This window comes from Triticum urartu, chromosome 5A (assembly GCF_056163025.1).
Source record: "Triticum urartu cultivar PI428250 chromosome 5A, HENAU_Tu73, whole genome shotgun sequence".
Classification (NCBI taxonomy): Eukaryota; Viridiplantae; Streptophyta; class Magnoliopsida; order Poales; family Poaceae; genus Triticum; species Triticum urartu.
Genome location: NC_141877.1, coordinates 651,915,402 through 651,930,609, shown reverse-complemented (window position 1 = coordinate 651,930,609; position 15,208 = coordinate 651,915,402).

The following is a 15,208-nucleotide window of genomic DNA, read 5'->3' as shown; positions in this document are numbered from 1 at the left end:
ACCACCTAAGCCCAAGTCAAGATCCAATGAGTGCAATCCGAAGGGAGGAAGAAGGGGCACAAAAACAGGAGAGAAACAACACCCTAGGAGAACCTAACACAAAGAGCAAAGAGAGAAAGAGAGAAAACAACACGAGAACAGCAAGGCTAACTCCAACTCCCCGAAGAGAGGACGGTGGCCGAGGCCACCTATGTTTGAGTCAATTGGTATGGCACCGCGAAGAATTATCCTTGGGTCCATGACCAAAACTCGTCTTTGAAGCACAAGTACCATCAAATATGTCTAATGTGAAAGACACAATCAATTTATGCATAATGGGGGGAGGGAGAGTTCATTGAGAGAACAACACTCCCCCTATGTCCATGCCTACACCTAAACTAGACAACAAGTTGAGCGTGGTAGGTGTGCAAGGGTTCAAGCCACATTGCTCGAATCAATGATATTTAGCTCATGCCCTTGAGCTCTTGGGCGGCTAAGTTCTGAGCGGAACAACCGCTCGGACCACTGGTGGTACCGGTCATCGTGGAACGACCGGACCAACCGGGCCACTACCGCCCAAGAACAGCATCAAACCAGAGGCGAGAGCGGTACATGGAGGGAACCACCGCCCCAGCTGTTGCAGAGCATGGTGGCGGTACCACCGCCCGGAGGCAGCGGTACAACCGCTCGAGCACAGCTGGTGAGCGATAAGACCCAGCGGTACAACCGCTCCAGAGAGCGGTACAACCGCTGGGCAGAAACAGTGAGCAGAATAGAAAGGAGGGGAAGAGGCAAGGAAAACTCTCTCTCACACACACACCTGAGGAAGGGAAAGAGAGGGTGAGAAAAGTGTACGTGAACTGATTCCCCCAGAGCTTCCTAATGAGGATTCCCTCTTGATAGTACGGGTACTCTATAACTAAAGAAAATAAAACCGTAGAGGACACGTCTTTGATCTTTTCCTTCGAGAGGTAACAGCAATCCGATGTAAGCCTAAGCATCGAGAACCTGAAACATATAGCACACGTTTAGACCACAAAGGGTTGTCATCATCATCCAAAACATAAAGTAGGGAAATGCCCTTCACCCACCTAGCATGGAACATACCGACAGCCCTAGTTGATACATGAGCTATTCGAGCATAACAAACAGAATTTCATTTGAAGGTTTAGAATTTGGCACATACAAATTTGCTTGGAACGGCAGGTAGATACCGCATATAGGAAGGTATGTGGACTCATATGGAATAACTTTTGGGGTTTATGGAAGTGGATGCACAAGCAATATTCCCACTTAGTATAAGTGAAGGCTAGAAAGAGACTGGGAAGCGACCAGCTAGAGAGCGACAACAGTCATGAACGTGCATTAAAATTAATCAACACTAAGTGCAAGCATGAGTAGGATATAATTCACCATGGACATAAATATCATGGAGGCTATGTTGATTTTGTTTGAACTACATGCTTGAACATGTGCCAAATCAAGCCACTCAGATCGTTCAAAGGAGGATACCACCCTATCATACCACAACACAACTATTTTAATAGCATGTTGGCACGCAAAGGTAAACCATTATAAACTCCTAGATAATTAAGCATGGCATGAGAAACTATAATCTATAATTGTCATTGCAAACATGTTTCATTCGTAGTAGGCTGAATCAGGAACGATGAACTAATCATATTTACAAAAACAAGATAGTTCGAGTTCATACCAGCCTCTCTTATCTTAATCAGTCCATCATATATCGTCATTATTGCCTTTCACTTGCACAACTGAACGGTGTGGATAATAATAGTGCACGTGCATAAGACTAAGCTGGAATATGCAAGCATTCAATATAAGGGAGAAGACAAGGTAATATGGGCTCTTGGTTTGATCAACAATAATACATATGAGAGCCACTCAACATTTTCATCATGGTCTTCTCCTCTCGACCCCCAAAGAAAAGAAACAAAACTATTTACACGGGAAAGCTCCCAACAAGCAAAAGAAGAATGAGCAATCTTTTTGTGTTTTCTTTTAATTACTACTACAAGCATGGAAAGTAAACTAGATAAAAGCTACAACTAATTTTTTTGGTTTTTCTTAAGGTTTTTCAAACACACAAGAAAAAGGCTTAAAAAGAAAATAAACTAGCATCGATGATACAATGAAAAAGTGTAACATCCCAAATTTCCAATTTGGAATGTTATACATAAGTCATCATATGCATATCATATTTTATTTGCATTTTAGATTTGTGATTCCAAAATCCTAAGCAACTCAAGGACCCAAGGAGAGAGTTGGGAACTTTATTGTTTTCATATTTGAATTTTCTCAAATATTGAGAAGTGGATCACTTTGGTTTTAATTACTTTTCTCTCCAAATAATATTTCCAATATTAAAAAAATATGAGAGGACATAATATGACTTCTCCAAAATAAATGAAATATTGGAGGAAAATTATTAAAATCAAATAAATTATCTTATTCGAATTTTATTGCTATTTTATTTGAATTAATAAAATATGCATTTTTACAAAATTGCATTTTTTAGGCCAAGAAAATGTTCATTAAGTTCTAAATATTTTATATAGACGGTGAAAATTTGTTTTTAAATTTTTATTTTATTTTATTTAGGATTTGTTTCTGGGCAGAATCGTTTAAAAAAAGTTCCAGACCGAACTGGGCCGAAGGCCCAGCCGGCCCAGTGCAGCGCCGCCTTCCCGCTCGCCCGCGTGACCGTGCTGGACTCCGGCCGGAGTCTGGGTTGCCCCCGCCGCCGCGGCCTTCCCCTCCCCCTCTTATATAGCACCGACGCCGCCGCCCCTTGCCACCACCCCGCTGCCCCGCGCCACATTGCCTCGCTCGCCACCTCGCCGAGCTCCGCCGCCCGCCCGCCGGATCTCGCCGGAAACCGCCGTCGTTGACCGTCCATTGATCGGTCGGTTTTTCTTTGGTTAACCCCTGTTTTTTTAGTTTCGCGGTTATTTTCTTATATCGATTTTCCTCGGTTTATTTATTTAGCGGACGTTCGTTCGTTTGTTCATTGTAACCAACGTTTTTCGCCGGTTAGGTTCAGACAGCGAGCGTTCGTTATTTAGTATTTTTTTATTTTATTGTCGGCCATGGACCTATCCGCGATTATTTTTATCACAGATTAGCCCCTGATCTTCAAACCCTCGCCGTTTCTTAACCGTTTGTCTAAATCCTGTGAAACCAACGCCAAAATCTTCGTTTCGAAACCCTCTTTTTGTTTAATCAACTTTAAAAAGGTTTTGACGAATTTAAAATTTGGTTTCAAGCAGATTTGTCTATGAAGTTCTTTTGACCATAGTTTCAGTTTCGTATATCTGTTTTGATCGATTCTCTTCAACTGAACCTTCAGTTTGAATTTTCTTATTTGAAGTTTTTTCCTTGCATATTTGCTTGAGTGCTTATGTATGCTATTGCTTGTTTGCGATTGGATTCCCGGAGTGCGCAACGTGCTACTACGAGTTACTAGGTTTTGGGGATCATTAGCAAGGCAAGTAACACATTGATCATACCCCTATAGTACCCAGTTTTCATGCATTACCTCAACCCTCAAATATTGCATGAGTAGGATCTCTTAACTTGTGGGTTGGGAAGTAGATGATGAGGTAGAACCTATTACCTTTTTTTATTATCAAATCCCTGGGAGTTACTTCTACGTTATGCTATTTATTGCCATGCTAAGCTCGTAGACGTGGATTGGGTTTGAGTGTATCCATGATAGATGTGAGATTATTAATTAATGGTTTACTTAAGTGTCGGTGTACTAGAGTAGGGGTACCCTAGTACCCCGAACTCGTGCACGGGCAGTCGCAGCATCCCCGCGGCAAGGCTTGCCGGGTGACCGCCAAGACCCTCTGCGGCTACTTTGAAGACCATTCAAGAACAAAGTACCCAAGACAAGACCCCGTCAAGTGGAGCTTGCCGGGAAGAAGACAAGACCCCGGCGAGAGGAGCTTGCCGGGAAGGCCATCCAAGGCATACCAAGAAAACTCGCCGCGACGCGCTACGCGCCCCGGCAAGACCCGGTGAGCGACAAGCTCCCGGGCACGACAAGACAACCGCGGCAAGACGCTTGCCGCGACAAGCCACCACTTCGTGCCCGCGCTCCAGCACACCCGCCCACGTGTCGCTCTGGGGCCCCTCCCAGGCACACGTGGCGGGAGGCCGTGCAGCTAGGGGTGCGAGGTGGCAAGCAGGCGCTGACAAGATAACCATCGAGGCAAACGGTGGCGTCCCTAGCAAGCCCCTTTGGTACTGTTTAGGCGACACAGACGGACATTTAATGCCCTTGTCCCCTGCCGTCAGGGTTAGGTATGATAACACTGTAGCAGGTAGCTGTGCCTACTACAGCACCTAGCTGTGCCTATCCACGGCACCCTTTCCATTTTTGCCCTTGGCCCCCGTTGCTCTATGTCGGTAACCCCTTGAGTATAAAAGGAGGCCCGTGTGCAACGTAGAGGGGGGTTGGCCATTTTGAGAGCCTTCGGGAGGAGGCCATTCCAACGCCCACGCTCGGTCTCGCTAGTCGCCGGTGTGTACTGTAGCACCCCGCGCTCCCGAGCTAGAAATCAATACCAAACCACAAAGCAGGAGTAGGGTTTTACGCATCCGTGCGGCCCGAACCTGGGTAAATCGCTCGCGTGCTTTGCCTCGATTTACTCTTCGCACGACCAACCGCCCGCGTGCTTCGCCTCGATCTGCTCTTTGCGCAACCTCCGCCCCCCGCCGAACCGAAAGGGACCCGGTCCGCCGGTCCCATAGGCTGTTGGCAGAAATGCATGGCAGCCAAGTAAACATCTACTCCCCGGTAAGCAATGACGAGCCATAAGGCTCCATATCTGTATTTTCTCTTCTTTCTTTTTCACAAGGAAAGGAAGGCTCCCTCGCGCACAAGTTTGCCAGGGGGGAAAGGAGAAGATGATGGTAAGTTTGAGCAATCAAATTTTTTAAATTTTTGAGTTATCTCCCCTAAACGACCGCACCTTGTATGGAAAACCTGTGCGCGGAGGAGCCAACTCGCAGCCAGCTGCACCCTTGCGTTGTTTCGAGCTCGCTCAACAACATTAAGTGAGCTGCGGCTAGTTGCTTAACTAGCCGCGCCCTTGCATTGTTTCGAGCCTGCCCAACAACGTAAGTGAGCTGCGACTAGTTGCTTAACTAGCCGCGCCCTTACTTTGCTTCGAGCCCCGCTCAGCAATTTAAGTTAGTTGCAGCTAGCGGCGACAAGGTTTCTTGCCGGTAGCGGCACCGCCAGCAGGCTGCTGATGTTCCGCACTCAGCGCTCGCGGCTCAGGTGCCTGCACCGGCAAGTTCCCTAAAAGCGTAGGGTAAAAGCATACAAGGCAAGGAATCGAGTAAAGGGGAATAACCTAGCAATCACTACCCATAAGAAAGTTATGTTAAGAAATAGCTTGTCGCAGCTCTAATAGATGCTTTCTATGACATAGCTAGCAGCGACAAGGAAAGAAGGAAGCAAACGGCCTAGTCGACGCGGTCGCCCTCAACCCTCTTGATCCCGCCCACCTTGTCCACAATGGGTGCGACAAGGGCCTTGAGCTCCTCCTGATCGATATCAGGCGGCAAGGGTCTGAGGACGTTGTTGAGGCGGAGGCCTGGATTGCGGAAGGCCACCTTCATCAACACCTTCTGAAGGGCTCCCGCACAGATCTCGCGTGACTCGTCAGCCAGCTGCTTCGGGATCCTATCTCGGAGTCGCTGGAGGGCCGTCGCCACGCCCTTGAAGAACAGAGTGAGCTTGGCGCTGGGCTGGAGGTTCTCGTCGGAGGAGTACCCGAAGTCTTCCACCCCCAGCTGTGCCAGCTCCCTGTCGACGTCCCCGGCGGCGTTCACGAGGCTCTCTGTCCAGTGCTCCACCGTATCCCTAAAAGCGTTTTGGGTGGTGGCAGCACTCTCCAGCAACGCCTTGTCGGCTTCGATCTCCTTCTTCAGGGTCGCCTCCCGCTCCTTGGCGCCGTCCAGCGCCTTGGTCAAAGCGACCAGCTTCGACTCAAGAGCGGAGTTGGAGACCTTGGCGGCGCTGAGCTCCTTGCCCTTCTCGGAGAGATCGGCCTCCAGCCGCGCCACCCTGGTCTTCAACTCCTCCTTGGCGGCCTCGGCGGCGGCGGCAGCGTCCTTCGCTTGCTTGAGAGCTCCGCCAAGCCTCTCCTCGCGCGCGGCAAGCTCCTCCTCGTGAGCGTTGAGGTTGACCTTCCGCTGCGCCAGCTCGCCCTCCTCCACGGCTAGCTTCACAGCGGCAAGTCGCTGCAGCTCCTCGGCCTCGGCCTTCTCGAGGAGGAAGGCCTTCCGCGCTTCAGCGAGCTGCTCCCGCTCCTCCGCCAGGGATCGAACGGCATCCCGGTGGAAACCCCCGAGCTCCTCTGCGCGCCTTTCGATGTCGGCTCCCGCCTTCGCGACAAGCGCCTCGCGGGACTCCAGCTTGGCTTGTCGCGCGCGGTAGAGCGACATCAACCTGCGCAGCAGCCGCTCTTCCTCGGGCTCGTTGCTGCTGCTGCTTGGCGTGTCGGCCAGCTTCAGTCCCGCGGAGGCGAGCACTTCTCCGTCGAAGACCTCCCCCTCGGCCGGCGCTCTGGAGCTTGATGCCCAGGGGAGGTTGATGAAGACGCCTTCGCCGGCTTTCAAGTAAACGCCCGGCTGGGGCTCCTCGGTGCTTGGGGCTGCGGCCTCGGCGGACGGGTCGGCGGTCGGTGCAGCGCCTGGCGCTCCTGCGGCCTCTGGGCCGTCAGTACGATCGCCAGATCCCTCGCCAGCCGCCGCGGCGCCAGCCTTGGCGGCCTTGGCGCCGGCGGGAACGCCCGCGCCGGCTACGTCCTCGGCGGCGACCTCGGTCTCCATCCGCCCCACAGCAGATGGGTCTGACAGCCGGCGAGTGGAGAAGAGTCAAGCAAAATCCAGCAAGAACTCATAAAGACCAAGAAAAGAAGGATCCAAGGGAAGTTTCGAAGCAAGGGGAATACCTACACCAGGCTCTGCGATCGTGTTCTCTGTCGTCGGGGGGCCGCTGACGCTGTCCCTCGTCGGAGAACCCTCCCTTGCCGGAGACTTCTCCCTCAGGGAGGGCTCCCCAGTGAGGGAATTCTCCCTTGGCTCCTGGTGGGGCTGCTCGGCTCCTACACAAGTCAACAAGCAGATATCAGCAAAGACGAGTACCCAAGTGCGCCTCGCAGCAGAAAGTAAATCACACACTTACGCTGGGGGCTGCCATGTAGGAAAGTCGCCAGCTCCGGCAAGGTTATCTCGGGCGCGCCACCTGTTCTCGCAGGGGGCTCGTCCTCGATGGTGATCGCCGGGGCCTTAGCTCTCTTTGCCGCTCTCTGGGCCAGAGTCCTAAAGAGGAACAGATTCAGGGAGAGGCAAGTGAGAAACAAGGCCAACAGCAAGGGTTGAAGAAATGCAAGTGCAACAAGGGAAGCTTACTCTCCCTCTTCTTCCTCGTCGGAGCTTAACGCGGAGAAGTCGAAGCCCGGCCCGCGCCCGGCGCGAGGAGGCGGAGGAGAAGCTTTCCTTGGCCGCTTGGCGGGGGCAGTGGCGGACGACCCTGCCCCGGCCGTTGGCACGGCGTGAGTGGCGGCAGGGACCGCCACGGTGGTCCGACTAGACTCCGCTCCAGTTGCCGTCGTGGCATGAGGCGCTCCCGCGGCAACGGTGCTTGCCGTGGTCGAGCGTGTCACGCGACGTGGCGACTGTTGGCCCGCTTGCCGCTCCGCCACATCACCAACCTTACAGAGGCGCCTTCTTGGTGGGGATGGAGGCTCTGCTTCTGGTGGGCTGGCTGAAGACGAGGAGGAAGAAGAGTCGATCTGCAACGAGCCGCTCGTGTCCTTGGCGGGCTCGCTCGGCTCGGCGTCACGCTCGGCAAGCTCCTTCTTGCCGACAAGCTCCCCTCGCTCGCCACGGCCTGCCACTTCTGCTGCGTCCGCCTCTGCCGTGGTGAACCCAAACTCGCCCGCGGCTGCGGCTGCCGCCGCCTCCTCCAGCCTGGTGGCGATGCGCGCCATCTCCGCATCAGTGGTGTCGCGGGTGAGGCCGTCCTTCTCGTCGGGGTGGACTGCCACCTCCACCAAGTCGTCGAAGAACTGCTGCACGACCTCGTCGGCAGGCTCCCGCCAAGTTGGCACAATCCCGTGTGAGTCGCACTCCGGCATCATTGCACGGATGCGATCGAGCGCGGAATTATTGCACAAAGGCACGACGCCCCCCGGCAACCTGAACACCTCGGGATGCTGGGGGTCATATTTGAACAGCTCCTGCAGCATCGCGTTGAGCTCCAGGACTGTGAAGTTATAGTTGAGGCCCGGCCGCAGCCTCATGATATCTGCCGCGTTCTTGAACTCCCAAGTGGGCCTCCCTCGTTCCTGCAGGGGAGCGATGCGGCGGCGAAGGAAGTCTGCGCCAACAGCGCCGACAGTAAGCCCGGCGAGCCTGAGGCGCAGGATCCTGGTGGTAGCAATTCTCAGCCTGTCATCCTCCGGGGCCAGGTCGCTCCAATCGCCGCCGCGTACTACTGGGATTTGGCGCCGGGTGGTGAATGGCTGCGGATCCTCTTCGACAATCCAGCACCAATCCGCCCTCCACTCCTCCCACTTGACGCGGAACTCTCCCTCCAGATAGGCCTCCTTCTTGCCGGCCCTCGATATCCAGGCGATTCCGCCGGATAGAGCCTCTCCCCTCTCTACTCGGGGTATGAAAAAGTGGCGGAAGAGGGCTACGTTGGGAAGGACTCCGACAAAGTTTTCGCACAAATGCGCGAAAACTGCCATTGTCAGGACGGCGTTGGGGGTGAAGTCAAGGAGATGGAATCCATTGGTGTTCATGATGTCACAGAAGAAATCAGAGAACGCAGTAGAAGAACAATGCGAAGAAGGCATATCCAGTCGGAGCCTCCTTGCAAGCGGCGGGAGGGAGTACCTTTGTGCGCGGATGCGCGCGCGTCTCCGCCGACCAGAACAGAGAGTAGTCCTCCCACAGCTCCTTCGCGCCGAGCCTGGGGGGGAAAACGGACCGCTTCTTCCGCAGCGCCGTGAGCCGCTGCGCCTCGGTCGTCTTCACGGTCTTCCCCTTGTCGGCTTTTGGGGCCATGGCGGAAGCAGTGGAGGAGGTCGATGGCGCTGGTGGTGCTAGTGGCGGTGGGGGGCGGAGCACTGCTCTCTCTCTCTCTCAGCTTTGGGGAGGCGAGGGAGCGGCGGAGATTTCTGAGATTGGGAACGGCAGCGGGCGGATGGGCCAACTGCCCCTGTTTCCCCTGCTTTTAAAGGGGGAGGGGGGCGGACGTTCCACATTTCGAGAAAAGGAACCCCCACGACCTCTCCCACGATGCCGCATTCAATGCGTGCCGTTCGGGGGGAGGGCGCGGTGGATACGGAGGAAGATGCGACGTGACTTAGGCCGCGCGTGCCCGTGCACTGTTTTGGGCCTGGCCCAACAGCCCTCGGCACCGTGTCTGGCCCAGGCCCGGGGGCTCCTGTCGGTGTACTAGAGTAGGGGTACCCTAGTACCCCGAACTCGTGCACGGGCAGTCGCAGCATCCCCGCGGCAAGGCTTGCCGGGTGACCGCCAAGACCCTCTGCGGCTACTTTGAAGACCATTCAAGAACAAAGTACCCAAGACAAGACCCCGGCAAGAGGAGCTTGCCGGGAAGAAGACAAGACCCCGGCGAGAGGAGCTTGCCGGGAAGGCCATCCAAGGCATACCAAGAAAACTCGCCGCGACGCGCTACGCGCCCCGGCAAGACCCGGTGAGCGACAAGCTCCCGGGCGCGACAAGACAACCGCGGCAAGACGCTTGCCGCGACAAGCCACCACTTCGTGCCCGCGCTCCAGCACACCCGCCCACGTGTCGCTCTGGGGCCCCTCCCAGGCACACGTGGCGGGAGGCCGTGCAGCTAGGGGTGCGAGGTGGCAAGCAGGCGCTGACAAGATAACTATCGAGGCAAATGGTGGCGTCCCTAGCAAGCCCCTTTCGGTACTGTTTAGGCGACACAGACGGGCATTTAATGCCCTTGTCCCCTGCCGTCAGGGTTAGGTATGATAACACTGTAGCAGGTAGCTGTGCCTACTACAGCACCTAGTTGTGCCTATCCACGGCACCCTTTCTATTTTTGCCCTTGGCCCCCGTTGCTCTATGTCGGTGACCCCTTGAGTATAAAAGGAGGCCCGTGTGCAACGTAGAGGGGGGTCGGCCATTTTGAGAGCCTTCGGGAGGAGGCCATTCCAACGCCCACGCTCGGTCTCGCTAGTCGCCGGTGTGTACTGTAGCACCCCGCGCTCCCGAGCTAGAAATCAATACCAAACCACAAAGCAGGAGTAGGGTTTTACGCATCCGTGCGGCCCGAACCTGGGTAAGTCGCTCGCGTGCTTCGCCTTGATTTACTCTTCTCACGACCAACCGCCCGCGTGCTTCGCCTCGATCTGCTCTTTGCACAACCTCCGCCCCCCGCCGAACCGAAAGGGACCCGGTCCGCCGGTCCCATAGGTGTCCGTGGATCAGAAACCCCGGCATTAAGGTGGCTACTTAAACACACATCTAGGTGGATTGGTTGCGGGCACCTAGGGATATACCAGTGATGTCCTTTTTGGTTCGCCACCCAGGCTCAAAGGGATCATAAGATTATTCATGCTAGAAACTTCCGTGTGCAGCCACGAGCCATTATGGGCTTTGGCATAGTTGAGTAAGTTGTGGGAAACCTTTCCATGATGGTCTAGTAGATGTAGGAGATTGTAGGTGCACCGGCCTATCTATCGGTTAAGGGGACCTCTTCGGAAAGACCGTGTCTCGGTCATCCGTTTCTCAGACACCATGTAGTGCGAGAAATACCACGGAGGAGATCGAGTCTTGTGGGGAAAACTGCACAAACCTCTGCAGAGTGTAGAAACTAATCATGGTTAACCGTCTCCCCGGTTATGGACATCTTGAGTATCTGGTACTTGGATTATCATGTGGATCTCATCACCCTAAATTAATTTGTTGGGATGTTAATTACTTTTAATTGGGATTGAGATGGGGTTTTACCATTCTCAATGTTTTTCAACTACCATGATAGATAAATAAAATATATTCCTTCGTTGTTAGGAAAAATTGGCTTTTTTGCAAAAACATTATAACCATAGAGCCTGCACCAGCCATATATGCATGTAGTGATAGACTTTACTTGTTTCATTGCTCTACCGTGTTATCTTGGCAGCATATTCCATGTGTTGACCCGTTTCGGGCTGCAACATATCATGTTGCAGACTTTTCAGATGAAGAGTAAGGTGCGCTAGGTCGTTGTCGTGCACTCAGCTATGTCGTTGGAGTTGATGGACTCACTTTATCTTCCAAGCCTTCTGCTGTTATCTTATTTAGATGGGCTTAAGCCATATTTATTGTAATAATTTCTCTTTGAGACATTCGATGTAATAAGTGTGTGATTTCCACTCTGTTATAAATCCTTAAAGTACTGTGTGTGTCAACATTACCGATCCAGGGATGACACTTATGCATAGAGATTTGACCGTCTGAGGTTGGATCGCTACAAGGTGGTATCAGAGCACACGCTGAATGTAGGACACGACCACTAAGATGAGCCATAGGTCACTCTTCTCTACTCATTTCTTACTTCTCTCCATTTTCTACTCTATAGGATGGCGGACACAAGGAACAAGTTTGCACAACCGGATGAAGACACACGCTTTGGGCGACACTTGAAGGAAGTCACTAGATACCTAAACATTGGAATACCAAGCTTCACCGGGACCTACACCGACACTTTATCAAAAGAGGAGCATTGGATGATTCGAGTTCAAGTTCCAGGAAGGACATTTACGCCAGTAACTGAGCCCATAGAGTTTTCCTTTGATGCACCAACCTGGTGTCTAGGAAAGAGCATGGCAGCCCACATCGCCATAGGACGCATCGGAGAAGTTTATCACAAGGATCTTAAGGACACCATCTACCAGATATGTGGGCACCGAGATGCGCAATGGGAGATGATCAGCACCAGGAAGGACATGTCCATTGCAGCTTACATCCAAGAGTTAAACCAGCACATTCGTCGCCAGGAGAACCAAATGTGCGCAAGCATGATAGATCTGAAGAAGTTGATGACTAGGAACATGGAGCTCGCAGACGAACTCAAGTCTACATGTGACGGATATGAGGAGGAAATCACAATACTAGTGGATAAGAACGACGACCTGATAAGGAAGCTAGGAGTATTCATGGGAGACCCCGCGCAAGGAGGAGATGACGACCACCCCAAGGACTACATCATTATCGATGACACTCACTCCGACCCTAGTGATCATGATTATGAAGACGAAGATGGAGCAAATATCATGTATTCATCTACAGATCAAAAAATTTAGTAGACCCCCATGCTATTAGTAATATTTCCCCCATGTATATATTAGTAGTCCGAGAATTGTAACTATATTTAGATCGATTGTATTCCTTGTTTGAAAATTGTTTTAGCATGATATGTTTGTGTTTGTATCATGTGCATATGGGTAGTGTTCTCTCACTAGACCTCATTCTTTTCTAATCTCTCCCCTCTAAAACCATCAGATGCCTCCGAGACGTGACCCCAGATTCGCTTTCCCACCAAAGCTCACTCAGTTGATCCAACAGATGAATACACCGATGCAGTTGCTAGTTCAGAATTAAGGCAACAACAACAACAATAACAACAACCCACCGCCGCCACCTCTAGTTGATAACTTAGCCCGTCTTCTGAGGTTACAACTGCCGGTGTTTTCCAGTAGCACCGAGCCCATAGTTGCCGATGACTGGCTACGCAGGATTGGAAGGGAGTTAACCACTGCAGGTTGCACAGTTGCTGAGAAGGTGCGTTTTGCCGCACACCAATTGGATGGACCTGCAGCCTCATGGTGGGAGAATTACACAGCCACCTTCCCCATAGCCGATGTTACTTGGGAGAAGTTTCAGCAAGCTTTCCGCACTACTCATGTCTCAACTAGAGCTATGAGCATGAAGAAGCGTGATTTTGACAACTTACGCCAGGGCAACCATACGGTGGGCAGTACGTGGATGAGTTTAGCAAGTTAGCTCATTATGCCCCAGATGATGTGGCCATAGATGCCTCGAAGCAAGAGAAATTTATGGAAGGGCTGAACAATGAGATGAGTATGCATTTAATGGTGGCGACATTTAACAACTACCAGGAGTTGGTAGATAAGGCTCTTATGATTGAAGGAAAGCAGCAGCAAATTGAGAGCCGCAAAAGGAAGAACGGACAAGGGAAGTACAATTCAGGAGCTGAGCAGAAGCCACGTTTTACCCCGAACTCGGGAGGATATACCCATAACCATGGAGGCCATAACCACAATGGAGGAAGTTCGCATAACCACAATGGCTCTTGGAATGGAAATGGGAGTGGAGCAAGCAGTCAGAACCGCTCTAACCCGAGCACGCCTGCCAAGAAGGACCAAAGTCACGTTACTTGTTTCAAGTGCGGGAAGACTGGACCCTATGCCAATGATTGTCCTGAACTCAAGAATGGAAATGGCAACGGAAGCTCTGGGAAGAAGCCCAACCCTTTCAACAAGGGACAAGTGAACCACATGAACGTGGAGGAGGTTAAGGAGCAGCCAGATGCAGTTATGGGTAAGTTTTTGGTTAAGTCATTTACTACAATAGTTCTTTTTGATACTGGTGCATCGCATTCATACATATCAAGGGGATTTGTGGATAACTATAAGTTTCCCACCAAAGTTCTTAAGACACCTATGTTAGTAAGCTCACCTGGAGCGGAGTATATGGCAAGCAGTGGATGTTTTCAGATGCCATTGACCATAGGTAGGCATGTTTTCCCCTCAGACTTAATAATTTTGGAATCACAAGGATTCGATGTGATAAGCGGTATGGATTGGCTATCGATGTATGGAGGAAACATTAATTGTGCCAGTAAGTCAATTCTGCTCACCACACCGTAGGGAAAAAGGATTAAGTATGTATCCAGGCATACACCAAACAGGACTCACGTAAATTCCCTCACGGGAGTTGTTTAGGAGGAAGTGCCTGTAGGAAGGATTACACAGATCTGTTTCCAGAGGAACTACCAGGCATGCCACCGGATAGAGACATTGAGTTTTTGATAGAGCTGTTGTCAGGCACCGGACCAATCTCGAAGAGACCATACCGGATGCTCACTAATGATCTAGAGGAGATTAAGAAACAGATTAAGTAGTTATTGGAGAAAGGTTACATTTGCCGAAGTTCGTCACCATGGGGAGGCCCAGTGCTCTTGGTCGAGAAGAAGGATACATCTTCAAGAATGGTTTTTGATTACCGTGCATTGAATGAAGTGACGATCAAGAACAAGTACTCACTACCGATGATCAATGATTTGTTTGACCAGCTGCAAGGAGCTAAAGTATTTTCCAAGATTGATCTTTGATCAGGATACCACTAACTGAAGATCCGAGAATAAGATATACCTAAGACAGCTTTCACCACAAGGTACGGGCTATATGAGTACATGGTTATGTCATTTGGATTGACTAACGCACCGGCCTATTTCATGAGTATTATGAATAAGGTGTTCATGGAGTTCTTCGATAAATTTGTCTTGGTGTTTATTGATGACATTTTGGTATACTCAAAGAATGAAGTGGAACACAAGGAACATTTGCGCTTAGTTCTCGAGAAGCTCAGGGAACATCAGTTATACGCCAAGTTTAGCAAATGTGAGTTTTGGTTGAAAGAAGCTAGATTCCTTGGACATGTTATATTAGGAGAAGGTATAGTAGTAGACCCTACAAAGGTTCAGTCAGTCACTGAGTGGTTGGCACCCACCTCAGTTGGAGAGATCCAAAGTTTTCTTGGACTCGCAGGATATTATCGAAGATTCATTGAGAATTTCTCTAAGATTGCGAAGCCAATGAAGGAGTTGTTGAAGAAGGACACCAAGTTCAAATGGACCGATGAATGTGAGGCAAGTTTTCCGGAGTTGAAGAAATGTTTGGTTACAGCCCCATTGCTGATTCTGCCGGATATACGCAAGGATGTCCAAGTGTATTGTGACGCATCTCGCTTAGGACTTGGAGGCGTACTTATGCAAGATGGAAGAGTTGTTTCATATGCCTCATGTCAGCTTCGACCGCATGAGTTGAATTATGCCATGCATGATTTTGAGTTAGCAGCAGTAGTGCATGCGCTCAAGACCGGGAGACATTTCCTTATTGGGAATTATTGTGAT